This window comes from Lutra lutra, chromosome 11, assembly GCF_902655055.1.
Source record: "Lutra lutra chromosome 11, mLutLut1.2, whole genome shotgun sequence".
Classification (NCBI taxonomy): domain Eukaryota; kingdom Metazoa; phylum Chordata; class Mammalia; order Carnivora; family Mustelidae; genus Lutra; species Lutra lutra.
In genome coordinates, this window is record NC_062288.1 from 79,685,610 (window position 1) to 79,702,654 (window position 17,045).

The following is a 17,045-nucleotide window of genomic DNA, read 5'->3' on the forward strand; positions in this document are numbered from 1 at the left end:
TAGTTATACCTAGGACAACGCAGGTGCTTATTTCATGTTCATAAGTAATCAGTAATTAAATAAATGACATTTAACTTGATTAAATAGCTAACGAGATTATAAACTTCTTATGAGAGGAAATTACGAATTATACTTTCTTCTCTCTCTTCAGGGCCTTTTACCATTCTTTGTGTATGGTGAAGTTCCACCATTCACCACTAAAAAACTTCATCTTCACCTCCACCTCCAATCCACTTGATCTATCCAAGGCTCCTCATGTTGGTATTACCCACTATCTTGCACTGCTCTCCCAAGATTTTAAACTCTGAAATGCCTATTGCATTGTCAAACTTCTAAACAAATGGCCTATCAGTGCCTCTAACATGACTGAGACTAAATTCATCATCTTATCATCTAAACTTGTTCATCCCATGGTTTTCCATGCTTCTGGGAGCAGCACCATTATTGCCCTCTTAACTAATGTTTACAACCTCCAAGTCATCACTCTCCCAAATGCAAATGCTCTTCCATCAATACTCTTTCAATCTACATTCTGGAATTTAACTACAGCATTCTAATTTGACCTTTTACTTCCCTCTTACCACCACAAATCTTTCCTATTGCTCTCAGACTGGTCCCCCCAAGGCCTCACTCTGATCATGGTATTTCTCACTGAAAAGCCTTACTTTCAGGGCTCGCTTTCTAACTACACAGAATCTAATCCTCTGGTTTGTTACACAAAGCTTTTGACAAACTTGTGGATCAGTTGACTAGGATCACTATTCCAGAACGATTTCCAACAACTTCCATAAATCAGCCCTCTGCTTCATATAATTTGTTCTACCTAAAATCATCCATCCATGCTTCTCAGCCCCTCCACTTTTCACTTTGCTGTCCTATTTTCAAGTCCCACTTCAAACACCATCCCCCTGCCTTGTAACCTATTCTAATCTCCACTAAGATAAATTTCTCCCCCCCCCAAAAAAAATTCTGTATCAGTTTCTTCCTCCCTTGTAACTCTTTCCTCTTCCTCATATTTACATAGAAACATATAAATGTGGCTGATTTTTCATGATGAAATATATAATATAGTGAGACCTTACATTATACATCCCTGTATTAGTTATTCACCAATGATTTGAAATGTTTTTTGAGCACCTCATATGTGCTAGATGATGGGGATAAGGAATGAACGAGATGGCTTTGTCCCTACCCTCTCAGGGCTTCACTCAGGTGAAAGACTGTTGATAAGCAAATGACTAAGTATCCGACTAACTAAAATTATGATAAATGCTAAAAATAAAAGCATATAATGTTATATGAATTGTGTTTGAAAGTGGACATATATAATAATTTTACTTTATACTTCAAAACACCCTTTCAAAATGGAATCATATTTTAGTCTAGCTTAAAGGTATTTGCTAGTTTAGTGGAAACTATTCTCCTTGATTTATAGCATGATCTGACCATTATGAGTAAAGACAATAATATCTGAAGGATGAAATAAGAAACTAAATTCCCACTCCTGGGCAAACATAACTGACTAATTTAGCTGCAAACCTAAGGCAGAAGTCTAACATTGCTTTTTTCTTCCTGTTGTTTTACTCTAGAGCAGCTATTTTCTGCTTTTACCAGTTGCATGGAGCCATCCATCAATCATGGCCAGTAATCTCCAACAAAATAAGAAGAGCAAAAATATAAAGAGGCAAGTGATTCATCACTAAGCCTGATGCCAGCTGTAAGGGAAAGAGCCCTTTCTGACTTAGAACTGGCAGGCACAATAGCACATTATTCCCAAAGGAACTATGACTTGAAATTTCTGAATGGGCTCACCACCAGTCTCAGCTGGAAGCCTGCTACGCTATGCATGTACAGGCATGTAAACGCCTCAAATATTTTTCCCCCACTGTTGGAACTGTTCCTGGTATTTCTATGATCATCAAAAGACAAGGTTAGATTTTCATTTTTGTTTCCTCTGACTGCATTAATGCTTCTAATCGCGAGAAGTATGAAGTTTCCTCGGGCTCTCTGGACCAGGGTTTTCTTTTTCAAACACAAGGTACCAGATATATTTTGGCAGCTATGAGTGTCAGTACAGGAGTACTGAGAATAACAAACTACAGGCAATTGATAGACATATAAATGGAAGCAAGAAGGCCACCATCACGGTCACTTTTATAATGTGGCATGCGGGTGAAAGAAGGGACAGTAGGACAGAAGGCATCATTCTAGGTAGAGGCGGCCCCATTGGGAATGAGACTGCCTCACAGAATTACTCACACAAAAGGTTACTAGGGAGAACTAGCTATTCTGTGGCCCTGAGCTGAAAAGAAAATGCAGTGAACTAATAAAAGCTATTGTCATTGTGTCTTATAATTAAATGTCATTTACAAGAACTTGAGGACTATAATGAACACATGGGGCATATAGGAAATTTTCCACAGTGAGCCATAAAGGTTGCCTCTGCAATCAGGGGTAAAGGGGGAATGGAAAAATAAAATATGCTTTTCCATGCATGTCCCCCTTTTCCTTAGGAAAAAAAAGAGCGAATTTTTGTGGCAAGCATATTGGAGACATTGTTGAAGAACAGTTCCTCTTCACATAAAAGTTACCTCTGTCAAGCTGCCAAGGTCGGTGCCCTGGTGGATTATCTGCCAAGTAAGTGCCAGTTGTGGGATCTATACTGTGGCAGGCATGGAGGCAGGCTGCGTTCTCCCACCCTCCTTATGAATCACCGTTCTTTGCTCCTTTGTACCAGAGTTGCCACTTTTCCCACTCTCTGCCCTCCCTTCTCATTGGAGAGGTCTCTTTCCTCACATATTAGCTGAATGTTCCGTTGTTTGCCAGGAAGCCGGGCTTGCTGAATGCTGATTTCATGGAAGTCACACAAGAGAAGCAAACAGTAATTTTCTAAGCAATCTACATAAAAAGTGACCTTACAAAACATAGAGTGCTCAACTTGGGCCATGATGCATTATTTGTGCTATTTTATAGAAGGAGAGGAATATACATATACAGATAAAGGTACAGATACAGATACATAAAAACACGTATGCATGCATGTATACGTATGTGTAAAAATATACATGTATATATAACATATACATAGACTTTTCACACACACACATACATATTCATGTTTTTATTTCCATTTTTTGGTTGAGTGTGTTAAAGGGTTTGTCTTTTATATCTAATGGTATTTTTTTCTCATTTTATAAAGAACCACAAAAAAGGGCAACTTCAAGCTAGTTGTTCCGTTTTTTAAATATCTTCTTTAATATATTCAGAACACTCAAAACCCAATTTCTAGGATATAATATGATGAAGAGATATATTTCATTTATTTTATTTTGACAAATAAAATGAAAATGGCCACTCAAAAGAAGCATAATAAATGTTCAGTGAAAGATACACTCCTAATAAATAAGATATCTTCATAGTTATCTGGATATTGTATTCCTTTCTATAGTCCTCAAATGTAAAAATGTTTAGTATATGTCATCTCTAACTATGACCCTTTGGGCATTTATTCAAGTTATTTTTATGCTGAGACTTAACACAAATTAAAAGGAGATTAGGTAATGCTTGTAGTAAGCTGTGTCTTTTTACTCTAAATAGCTCCGTAAGGTGAACTGTCACTTACCTTTAGGTCATCTGTCATTAAGGTCCATGTGGCTTGATAAATTCACAGGGCAAACACTGCTTGATTGTAATGACTTGTTTTTACAGGGCAGAAGGAACAATTTCAGAGTTATATTTTGAATAGCACATGTCATAGGTATAATTCTTCAAAACCCTGTAAAACACAGAGATTGCCTATAATGAAAAGCATACCTTCGTATATCTTAATACCAATTGTCTATATTGTGCTAAAACACAAACTATGTCCAAACTATGTCTCCCTGATGTCACATACTTTCTTAATGATGAAGCAGTGAAACTACCCAAAATTGTCTTATTTAATGTTATATTCTTCCATATAATTTTAATTTCACAATTTCACAAAAGAGGGAAATGTATTTGTTGAAAAATTCAATACCCAGCTGACACTAAATTGCAAATTGTGACAAGGACAAATATTGAGAAATGAAATATCCATGTTAGTAGTAGTATGAATCCACCACAGATATTTTTCATAGTTATTATTCATTTTTCCCACTGTTTTCACTAATGAAGCCAATAAAAGCCATCAGAATTAAATCTGATGGGAAGTCAGATCACTCAGAACCTGAGTGAAATAAAGACTTAGTGTAAGCCTGACTGTTCAGCTCAGCTCAGATCTACAAACAGCTAACAGCCATTTGGCACTCTGTTGGCAATCTTGGCAGAGATTTGAAAGATTGAATAGAGATGAATTCTTAATGACTTCCTAACATTTAGGTGGGGGGCTCTTTCCAGAAGAAGACTGAGACACAAGAATTACAATTACAGAATGAGGGAATTGGGTACTTTGAGAACTTCCCCTCGGGATGGAAATAGAAGTCAATTGTCAGCAGATGCTAAGATTCTGCCATTAGATTTAAATGAAAACAAAGAAGTTCTCAATATACATTTAAAATATTAGTTTCTTTTGGGGGCACCTGGGTGACTCAGTCAGTTAAGTGTCTACATTCAGCTCAGATCAAGATTTCAAGGTTCTGGGATCCATCCTGGCCTGGGGCTCGCCTGGGGCTCTCTGCTCAGCAGGGAGTCTGCTTTTCCCTTCTGTGCTCTCTCTCTCTCTCTTGCTCTCTCTCAAATAAATAAATAAAATCTTTAAAATATGTATATTAGTTTCTTTGGAACAAAGAGCATTTGTGTTGGTTGTCTTCTGAGACTTCTTAAGATACTTAAACACAGCTATGCTGCTTTCTGAAGTCTTTTCCAGCCTAGGTTATCAATTTTTCTTTCTGATAAATTTCAACTGGAAACTACACTGATATTTGATACTTTGGTCTTAATGCTAGGAATCTCTAGGTGGTCAAATTTGAATTTTAAGGAGCTGAAGTACCATGTGCTAGATTAAGTATCCTTTGCCCAGTTTGTATATTTTGGAAAGTGGTTTGAAAATAAAAGTCAGCACCAATCATGAGTTTCAGAATGAGAATATCCTTCCCTGTGCAACCACATTTTCCTTAAGTCAGATTGGTCATACGTCCTCCTAGTGTCCAAAAGGAAGGCAGTTGCCTCAAGAGGCCATTTAGCACTTGATTTTGAAAATGTTGTATGAAAAAAGAATGAAGATACCTCAATACATGGTTTATATTACTTGCATGTTGAAATATTTTAGATATGTCATGTTAAATAAAATATATTATTAAAATTATTTCCAATTGTTTGTTTTTAGTTTTAAAAATAGGGCTGCTAGAAAATTTGAAATTACATATGTGGCTTACACTGTGTATTTTGAGATGGTACTGGTCCATATAGCTATAGCTAATAGTCAATATAGCTGCAAATCCTGAGAAAATCACTCAATGTCTTTTGCCCAGCCCAATTTGCACCTTTCATACAGCCTACAGAGATATTTTGTCTGGGAGAATCTACGAAGATCATGGTAGGCAGAATCATTTAACATACAAAAAATGGGGGCGCCTAGGTGGCTCAGTAAGTTAAGCGTCTGCCTTCAGCTTAGGTCATTATCCCAGGGTCCTGGGATTGAGCCCCACATCAGGCTCCATGCTCAGGGTGAAGCCTGCTTCTCCCTCTCCCTCTGCTCCTCCCCATGCTCAAGTTCACTTGTTCTCTCTCTCCCTCTAATAGATAAATAAAATATTTTTAAAAAATAAATAAAAACAAAACAAAAAACAAAAGATGGCCCTCAAATCAGCACTAGCGTTATGTTCTTCAGGAAAGAAGGGTCCTTAATAATTGAAGTGATGGGCATAATGATTGATTTATCCAGAACCCCAAATCAGAAAGAAGCCCCTGAGACCACTGGCACATCTCAAAACGGGAACAGAAATTCATTATATGAAAACAATCCCTTTAAAATAAATACACGAAACTACAAAATTTTCTGAACATTGAACTTAACATTTTCTAGAAATGGAGATAGCTCCATTTCTGGTTTCTATGGTTTAAAAGGGCAGAATACAAAAACTTTCTATTAGTTTGGTGTCTACATCTTCAAATATTTGGTAAATTAAGTAAATTTTTCAAACAATTTTTCATTTTTAGTTTAAATGCCTATTTCCCTAGATCTTTAATTGTCTGCAAAATCGAACTGACATTCCCCATGTAACCCACCACACATGTTCCTTTACTGGTCATTCTGGGAACTAGTAACAAGTCATAAAAGATATTAGACTAGGAAACAAATTCTCTTTCCATAGGACAGATTTCAATTTGTTGAAATACTTTCTAGGCCTCGGAGGAAGCCATTCTTCTCAGAGTGACACATCGCAAACTAGGTTGACTATGTGGCCCCTGTCAATCAGATATTTTCCTATTTTTCTCTTCCCTTGTTCTTTATTGTTTATCGTATAAAAGCTTCTTGCCAAAGGCCTCATTTCTCTCTTCTTCAAAAGGAGACTATCAGCTTCATGAAATGTTAAAGTTTGTTTCTCTCACCTAAACTGTCATCTTTAATTAGTTTTTAACAGAATTAATGATATTATTTTCTTTACACATAAGTAAAAACTTTGCCACTCACTAGTTATGTTCAAATCTAAAAGAGGTCTGTCGTGTTTTTAAGCTAATACCTTACTATATTTATTTCATTTAATCCATATCACAACTCCGTAAATAAGCATTGGTGTCCTCATTTTACAGATGAGGAAACTAAAGACCAAAATGGTCAATAATTCACCCAGATTCACACAGCCTGTGAAAAATGAAGTTCTATCTGCCTTCAAATTTGTTCCCTTTAGTCATGTAACTTCACTGCCTTTCAGTGTATGAATTATGCACACCAAAGCCAGATGGTGCATATGTTCTAAATTTGCAAAACATTTCATCTGCCTAGTGAAAAGTGTGAACAAGAAGAGGACATGATTAGTCATCTTTTAATGTAAAAATGTTGGATTGCACAAAGAGTACCTTTTTCCTCAAACACAGAACAAGAAACTTGATAAAAATATGTAGCTCAAACGAACTGGATTTTTTTTTTTTAAGATTTTATTTATTTATTTGACAGAGAGAAATCACAAGTAGGCAGAGAGGCAGGCAGAGAGAGAGGAGGAAGCAGGCTCCCCGCTGAGCAGAAAGCCCGATGCGGGGCTTGAACCCAGGACCTGGGATCATGACCTGAGCTGAAGGCAGCGGCTTAACCCACTGAGCCACCCAGGCACCCCTGGATTTTTAATAGAATAACAAACCTAAGAACCAAGAGAATATAAAATAGTTAAAAAGCAGAGAATTATAGATAAGTTATCAATTTAAAAATTTGTCTTTTCTTACTTAATACTGAGTGCTTTGGAAAGTATTCATTTCTGTCTATATACTTTTTAAATATTTGTTTGACTCACAAAGAGCAATGTATACATACATGACTTTGCCTTCAAATACTTCTTTTATGCCTTTTTTTCTTTGAGAATTTCTGATAAAACTGCCTTTAGAATGAGTGCATTTTTCCTTTCGGCCATGGACTCCATCTGTCATTGTGTACAAAGCCAGGGGGCAATTAACAGAAAGACTAGGATATAATTTCATTGGAACAAGTAGGGAATATTTCTGATCATTTTTTGAGTAATTTGCTCTTTTTAAATAAATATACCTGGCTTAATATAAATTAACAGCTGGTCAGTGCATGACACAATAAAATAATAACAAGTTCCACCCACAAACTAACAGATTGCATTTTAGGTACTAAAAAAAGGCAGTCAAATTTACTGATTAATTTTTCAGTATCAGAAAAAAAAAAAAACCCTTTAGCGTGTTTTAAGTAATCTCTACAGGGAATAAGGTGCTTGAACTCATGACCCCAAGATCAAGGGTCACATGCTCTACTGACTGAGCCAGCGGGGTGCCCCTAAATATACTGTTAAAGTAAATAAACTAACTTTGACACATAAATTTTAACATATGTATGTATTGATTTAAAGAGTAAGCTCCTTCTAGATTGTAAATTGTTTCCAAAAGTTTCACGTAGGTCATCTCCTCTTCCTTCTGTCCCATCTTTTGGCATTCGATTATATGTTTCTTTAATATCCAAGCCCTGCCTTCTTTTATTTTTTTTAACAATCTATGACATAAGAAGAGAATATATATTTGGTCTCTGCCCCCTGTTCATGGCACAGAGCTCCCAAAACCCTTAGAATTTCCCAAGTGATAAGGATGAGAGGGACATTTTTGTTACTTATGATAAGCCCTGCTTAATGATACCTGAGTTTATGATAATGAGGTGATTCTTGCAAAATGGAGACTGGTTGCCAAAGGAACCAACTGTGTGATAGGAGGGTTGGAACCTTCAGCCCCAACCCTTTATCTCCAGGGACAGGAGAGGGGCTGGAGATTTCCGTAATCATCAATGGCCAATCATTTCATCAGTCATGCTTATGTAATGCAACCTCTGTAAAAAACCTAATTAAGTGGTTTGGAGAGCTTCAGGCTAAGTGGATCTATGAAATGCTGAGAAGGTATCATGCCAGGAGAGGACATAGAAACTCCATGCTCCTTCCCCATAGCTTACTCTATTCTTCTCTTTCATTTCATTGCTCCTAGGTTATACTCTTTTTGATAAGTGGGTAATAGTACTTTCCTGAGTTCTGTGAACTGTTCTAGCAAATTACCAAACTCAAGAAAGGGGGTGTGGGAACCCCTGATTTATAGTCAGTTGGTCAGAAGTGTCAGACGTCTGAGCTTTCAAGTGGTTCCTGAAGTGGGGGGACAATCTTGTGGAACTCTTCACTTTAACCTGTGGAGACTGCACTAACTCCAGATAGTTTCAGAAGTATTGTGAGTAGAGAAATAATTTTTTCTTTTACTACCCCTAGTCTGTAAGAATCAACACAGGAGCAACCATAAAAATATTCCCTTCAAATGTTTGAATGTATGCATGAAAAAATGACTGAAAAAATAATAAACAATAAGGAAAATCAGTGTAAACCTAACTTATGGAAGAAAAATTTAAGTTAAACTAAATATTTTTAGACTATAGAAAATCAACTCAAAGAATACAATATATGAAATTAAACATTATCATTGTCGTTTTTTTCCTTCAGTCCTCTTACAAAAAGGCCTATTGTTTCCTAGAGACTCACACAAATAAAATTTTTATAATCTAGCATATGAAATATATTAGCTATAAATGTATTAAAATATTCACCTACTTTTCAAAAAAAATTTGCCTGCATTTCCATATTTGAATTATCTAGTATATTTACTTGCTTTTATTTTTATTTATTTCATTATGTTCAGTTAGCAACTGTATTTTACTTGCTTTTAGATCCTTTCTACAGAGACCTGATCCAGCTTCCATAAAAGAATGGCATAAAATGCTCTAGCCTTCCTAGTCCGTGGGTCAAAGGTAAAAAAGTAAACTTGCAGTTTTTCAATATTGCTTATTAGTTAGTCTTTTATGTTTCTTTTTTCAGATGATAGTGGTTTCATTAAATGTCCATATTTTTTTAAATAATGAAGACCAGTGAGCATTACTGGAGGGTAGGGGGGCAGGGCAAAGGGAGAGAGAGAATCTTTAGGAGATTCCACACCCAGAGCGGAGCCCAACGTGGAGCTCAATCTCACAACTTGTGAGATCATGACCTGAGCCAAAATCAAGAGTGGAATGCTTAATCGACTGGGCCACCCAGGTGCCCCAAAATGTCTGTATTTTAAAACATTGGATCTTTGAGTATTTTTTATCCTTGGGGCTTAAGGGTGGGGGTGAAGATAATGGGTACATGACCAGAGGTGGTGATGGACAAAAGGAGGCTCTATTTATCATGAGTGAGTACAGACCCATTGATATTTCTTACTAGCATTTTATGATTTAGGTTACTTATTAACTCAGGGAGATCTAGCATGTTTACAAATTGCATCTTTGTAATCTAGAGCATGGTAGTGCATTTCCATTTTTTCAAATATTCTAGGCTTTATGGGTATGTGTATCTCTTGAAGGGCTTCTTAGAATTCTTTGGATAAATTGGCACATTTTATGTTAAATTATTCTTACCTACATTATCTTTAGTTGTTATTGAAAATAACAAAATGTTTTTTGTTTTATTTGTAGTTGCCTAGATTTTCTTTACCCATCCTTTTATTTTTAACTTTTTAATCACTTTAGTATGGTGGTCTAAGTCCTGTTAAATTCTTTTACATCTTCTCTAGTTTGTGTATCCTAATTATTCATTCTGTTGTCTGTTTTCTTAATTTTGGTATATGATTCTCCTGAAAACTGAAAAGTGTTATATTCTGTTCTACATAACTTGTTACCTATATAACTTTATGTATTAAACTTACCATGTTCATTTGGGGTAATATATTTTTAAATTTCCTTCTGAAAATTATTAATATATCTTAACTGTACCCCCTCCATTTCTTTCTCCAACTCATTTTAGGTAATTTTAATACCTTAATAGCTTTCTAGTTTTTATATTTGTGCTGATATATATATACCTTAGTTGGTATATAGGCTTATAATTATCTTCAGCTAATAAAAATAAAGAAATTGGCACATTGACAGCAGCTCCCATTTTCTTTCTCCTTTGCCTCCTACTGTTTATTAGATCATCTCCTTCCCTGCCTTCTAATTTTTCTTTTGGTTATGTTGTGGCTATAAGCACCAGCTGTACTTCAAAGTAAACTGTGCAGATTTTGAAATGTACCAATGACTGGGCTCCAGCCCAGAATGTTTTTTAAATTAGCATATAATGTATTATTTGCTTCAGGGGTACGGGTCTGTGAATCATCAGTCTTACACAATTCACAGCACTCACCATAGCACAAACTCTCCCCAAAGTCCGTCACCCAGCCACCCTATCCCTACTCCCCCACCCCCAGCAACCCGCAGTTTGTTTTGTGAGATTAAGAGTCTCTTATGGTTTGTCTCCCTCCCAATCCCACCTTGTTTCATTTTTTCCCTCCCTACCCCCAACAACCCTCCACCTGGCCTCTCAAATTCCTCATTTCAGAGAGATCATATAATAACTGTCTTTCTCTGATTGACTTATTTGGCTCAGCATAATACCCTCTAGTTCCATCCATGTCATTGCAAATGACAAGAGTTCTTTTGATGGCTGCATAATATTCGATGTACATACCACATCTTCCTTATCCATTCATCTGTTGATGGACATCTAGGTTCTTTCCATAGTTTGGCTATTGTGGACACTGCTGCTATAAACATTGGGACGCACGTGCCCCTTCAGATCACTACATTTGTATCTTTAGGGTAAACATCCAGTAGTGTGATTGCTGGGTTGTAGGGTAGGTCTATTTTCAACTTTTTGAGGAACCTCCATACTGTTTTCCACAGTGGCTGCACCAGCTTGCATTCCCACCAACAATGTAGGAGGGTTCCCCTTTCTTGGCATCCTTGCCAACACCTGTCATTTCCTGACTTGTTAATTTTAGCCATGCTGACTGGTGTGAGCTGGTATCTCATTGTGGTTTTGGTTTGTATTTCCCTGATGCTGAGTGATGTTGAGCACTTTTTCATGTGTCTGTTTCCAGCCCAGAACTATTAAAGAAAAACCCACAGATATGGATTTGGGGCACTGGTATGGCTTAAGAGTTCGACAGGTGGTTCTAATAGACAGCCAGGCTTGAGAACCACTGATTCACATGATATTATTTTACTGTTTTCATTCACTTTGCCAGTTTGGTTCCATTATCCAGTGCCTCACCATTTCTCCCATATTCTTCCACAGAGTGGCAGTTTTCTTTTTTATGCTTTTCATGGTGAAGGTTTGACAGTTTTCTAGTATTTCGTAACAAGTTTCTGATGAAGGTTTTGCTTTTGTGTATTTGTTTTCTTGTGTCCTTCCTTCCATTTTGTGGTAGTATCTCTAATTAAATCCTCTGCTGACTCTTCTTTATTTCATATTTTAAGGAGGTGAGTTTTTTTCCGAGAAAGAGAGTTCCATTGAGGCAAGGTTTCATAGATATACAACATGTACAGTAATACAACATCCTTTGCATGGAAAGGCTTTGTGCTTGGTTTAATACTCTGCTTGACACCAAGCAGAGTATTTTTAAATTTTTTAATAAAATGTTTAATTCCAACCCAAAGACTCCACATTTTCATTTTGCATCGGGCCTTGAAAATTATCTAGGTATCCTGCACTCAAGGAAGGGAAAGGAAAGAGTTTTAGGCTAGCAAGAATTTTCCTTATGACTCCAGTGGAGATAGACACTGTTGGATTTTTATAATACTTGCTTTCCCACTGGGGTTAGAGAAACAGTCTTACTTCCTAGAGATGTGACTTCTTCATCACATGGTTCCTGGTTTATCCTTAACTCTTCTAACCCTTGGAAGAGACTCCAAGGAAGTCATAAAAGTCATAAAACAGTTTGGGTAGCACATTTTGATTGCAGCCAACAAGGGACTTAGGATAGGATATGTCTTTCATAAGGTTCTGTGGTGGCTGTTGGGAGGCCCTGCTTCCTACTCATCTTACTATTGCTTTGCCAGCTTTTGCTCCACTTTGGGAACTTAAGGTCTTTGTTGCTACTTCATTTAAAAGAAACGAACAAAGTGGTATTTGTAGTTTTAGTTTTTATTTTCCTCATTGTTTTGAATGGTTAATGGGTGAAAAAAAGAGAAATACCTCGCTTTACATGACCATCTTTAACAGTATATCAACTTTCTGTGACCTCCAGGTTTTTCAGACCTTCTGCATATAACATATAACCAACCACCTTTTAGCTCTGTGTGTAGGAGTGAAGGGGGGGGGTCAAGCCACTCACATTTACTTGTACTGATATACTTAACCTTAACTTCTGTATTTACGGATATAAATACTGATATATATAATACTCATTCCTTCATGTCTTCTTGCTTTCGTGGCATTTTTCAAATCAGATTTTTCCCCCCAGTACTGACTTGACTGTTCTTCTATTTTTATTGTTAGTGATATTCTACAAAGTAACATGCATATTTAACTTAACAAGATCAAAATTAACCAGTGCCTTCCTTCTTTTTAACATATATCTAACATGTAGGGCTTTAACTCCCATAGCACAGCTCCTATCTAATGTAATACTTTTGTCCAGAAACAAGTTTTATTTAGTTGTTTACTAACCCCACAAATTAGACATTGTTATGGTTGATAATTTGTGGCTAACCCACATGTTTTAAAATGTCTTAGTTTTTCATTCTTAATTGCAACTTAGACTTTGTTTAGTCTGATAGATTTTTTTCTTCTTTCTGTAATAGTTGCTTCTAATACTTGAAATTAACTCCGTTTTTTTGTTTGCTTGAAGAAATGTTCCTCGATCCTGAGAAATAGTTTGCTGAGTCTATGATTCTTTGTTGATAGGTCTTTTCTCGAAGCCTTATTATGGTACTATTAATTGTCTTCTGGTTTTTTATTATTGCTTTTGAGAGACCTCTAGTGAATCAAGCTGACATTTCATAGGTAGGCTCTCTTTCCAGGTGTTTTGATATCTTCTCTTTACCTCTGGAGTTTTACAGTTTGCTAAATAGGTCTTGAATTGGATTTATTTTTGTTGATCTTTTGGGATTTGAGGTGCTTTCTGAACCTGAGAATTCATTTCTCCTCAATCTGAGAATAATCAGCCACTATCTCTTCAAATACTACTTCTCCCCACTCCTGCATTTTCTACCCTTTGGGAACTCTGATTAGATGTATGTAACCCTTTCTCATCCTACTATCCACATGTCCTAACTTGTCCTTTCTATTTTCCTTCTCTTTGCTGAATCCTTAATAATTTCTTCAATTCTATCTTGCAGTTTCAGTGATTATATATATATATTTTTTTTTTTTAAATTTCTGGTTTGTTCTTCAGATTTGTTTTGCTATTTAATCTTATTGCTTGCTTATTTTTGTAGGTTCCTATTTTTACTTCCTTAAACATGCATTCATAAATTGTTTTGTAATATATTCTGATCACTACTATGTTTGGTTCCTTGAAGGTCTAACTTTGTTATTTGTTTTTTGTACTGATGTTTGTTCATAGCAGCTTATTTTCTCTTCTGTTTTTGAAATGTTGACTTATTAAATCATTTTTTCTTTTGGCTTGCTTCTAAGAAAAGGTTGTTGGACAGTAGATGAGGACACATCATTTCAAAGAAAATTGGGTTAACTTCTCTTTTCTCTTGACCTATCTGTCATATTTTTCCATCCCTTTATTTCTCTGTATTTCCCCCCCAGGCCCAGAAATTTCCTTGACCTATTGTACAATTTGCTAACACTTTTTTCAGTTATTCACTCTGCTCTGCAAACCACCCATTGTTTATTTTTAATTTAATATTATTTTTCATTTATAGAAATTCATCACTATGTTCCAAATATTCCTGTTCTAGTTTCACACTGCCCAGGACTTTCCTTTTGTTTCTTTTTAAAATTCCCTCTATTTTACTTTTAATAAAATACTTGTTACATATTCATTTTGTATATAAACCCACACACTAGAAAGTACTCCTGAAATGTTGAAATCTTTGTTGATGTGGTGAATTCTACGTTATAATTAAGAAATCATGAGAAAGAAGAGCTAATAATAGCTGAGAAATGGCCTCTTCTATTGCCAACTTCCTATCATTGAGATTTTTTTTCCTTTTTTTAATTCAATTTTTTATTTTTTTAATTTATCATTTAGAGTTTTGATAGGAGTTACAGCAATTACTTTACAATAATGCATCATTCTATCATCAACCAGGTAATCCACAATCTTTCACCTTGATTTCTTGGTCAATTTCTGAGTGCAACACAGTGGGATATTTAGTCTTTCATTGACCACACTGGACCTTGTCAAACGGTACTACAGTCATGCGTGGATACAGCTTTGTCACAGCTCCAGGGTCTTTGGTGACTGTTACTGTGTCAATGGAGACTGCCTCAGATTCTAACTGCAGCCTCTCATTATCTTTGTAGACATCAGAAATGCGGTCTCTTACTTCAGGGACGGCACTATATGGGGATTCAAGTACAGAAAATGTTTCTCCACCCAACTGATCAATAGTTACTCCCTTTTTAAAAATTTTTAAAGTTTTAAAAATTATATCTCTCTGGTTTAAAAACCGTGGATCATTTTTGATAATGGAATCTGGACAGTTTTCACAACAGGCCTGTTTTACTTTTTAGATGCCTGAGGCTTTGAATTGTTTGTTCATTACCTGTTATATCTTCTCTTTTCCTACTGAGGCTTGTTAAATGGCCTCCATTAAATTTTTATTGATGCCCCTGGAAATTTAATATTGGGTTGTATTTCAGCTATTCCCTTATGGATGTCAGCTATTTTAAAATCCATATCACCTCATTTTAAACTTCAATTTCCATTAATTCTATAAACAAATGAGAACCTCCTATTTCACTATCCTTAGGAATGTTTTTGGTAATTAATCATATCGCCACATATGCAAGAGCAGACAAAGCTAGGATCCCTGCATTCATTAATCTAAACTTTCAATGTAGACCAATGACATAGACATGTACTGTCCAATACTGTAATCATTGCTCACATGTGGCTATTTAAATTCAAATTTAAACATAAATAACTTAAATCAAAAATTCAGTTTCTCAGATATTCACATTTCAAGAGTTCAAGAACTACATGTGGCTGGTGACTACCATACTGGACAATGCAAATATAGAACATTTGAATCATCAAAGAGAGTTCTACCGGAGAACACTGCTATAGGGTATGACCCATTTCATTCAAGGACCTCGTCTGTGACTCTCATAGTGAAAATAAATATCTTTGTGAATAACAATATAAAAAGCTTTATCTGTCAGAGCACCACGCCCAAGTTCTTTTCAACTTACATGAATGACTTCATCAATTTCATTAGTTGTATAAGTAGGAACCTCATCATGCAACATAAAACTTGCACCTCTTAGCCCATTTATAGCTACTGTGATAAGATTAGACTTCACAGTGAATTCTAATGAATCAAATATGACCATACAAAGTGCCAGCAATTGTCTTCTTTAAAGCAGTGCTGACCCATGAAGAGTTTTAAACATATCAACCTGACAATTTATATTTTTAAGTGCTGTCATATTTCAACCATTACACCTTCTGTAGTCATTCAAATAATACTTCCAAAAATCCTCCTATAAAATGATATTAAAGGATTCTATTCATATGGAATGACCTCTAGAAAATTTCATTTGGTTATCCTCAGTATCCAATAGTATCTTCTTGATAGCTTTATCTCTGGAAATCTTAGGTGTTCAAAATTAAGGTGAAATAATCTTTCTTCCCAAGGTGAGTGTGTGACTGTATTTCACAATTTCTCAGGAAGCAGTAAATAATGTCTGACTTACTTGTTTTGTAACACCAATTTCTTTTACTCAAAGAAATTGAGTAAAATTTCTTTATTATGCTATATTTTTCTTTTACCTAAACCATTCACTGGGCAGACTTCACCACCACTCTGATGCTCTGGCTGGAATCCTGTCCTGATGCACTACATTTTTTGCAGATACTTTCAACATAGCAATGTGACTTTTTGGTGCTTCTGCATCCATCAGGTTTAAAGTATGAGAAGACATTGTGTGTGTGTTTACATTATGTTAACACATTCTCCATCAATCATTCCTAATTATATCACCCCAACAATACCCATTCCAAGAAATATCTCATAACAAGAGGGCTACGAAAGCTCCATTGTTTGCTAGCACACCAGGTTCATTAATACCATCTGCTGCAAAAAAATTACAAAAGAATTATGTTTCATAAAACTAGTCATCTGGAAAGATATGCTTACTTGAACCATCTAATATTCACTTGTAACCATTTCTTTGTCAGAGAAACCAACCTCTCTTCCAAGACAGTACATGGGAATTCCACCTACTGAGGTAGCTTTCTTTTTCTTGTCAACCACCAAAAACATGAACAGAGTGTGAAGATTTTGTTTCATCAATCACTGCAACCATCACTTCAGGGTCACCTGACTGTAACACAATAAAATCATCCACAAATCTAGCCAGTTTTCTTAAGAAAACTCTGGATTTACTCTG

At 35.8% G+C, this 17,045-nt stretch overlaps 1 long non-coding RNA gene across 5 annotated transcripts in view; it reads right to left on the reverse strand.

Annotated features, from left to right (window-relative positions):
• Window positions 1-17,045, reverse strand: part of LOC125080564 (uncharacterized) — a 310,278-nt gene that overhangs the window by 292,498 nt on the left and 735 nt on the right. For all 5 annotated transcript variants that reach the window (XR_007121408.1, XR_007121405.1, XR_007121404.1 and 2 more), the window contains exons 2-3: window positions 11,087-11,089; window positions 3,623-3,795 (exon numbers count right to left, since the gene is read on the reverse strand). This is a non-coding gene — a long non-coding RNA (uncharacterized LOC125080564). The remainder of the gene's footprint in view (window positions 1-3,622; window positions 3,796-11,086; window positions 11,090-17,045) is intronic.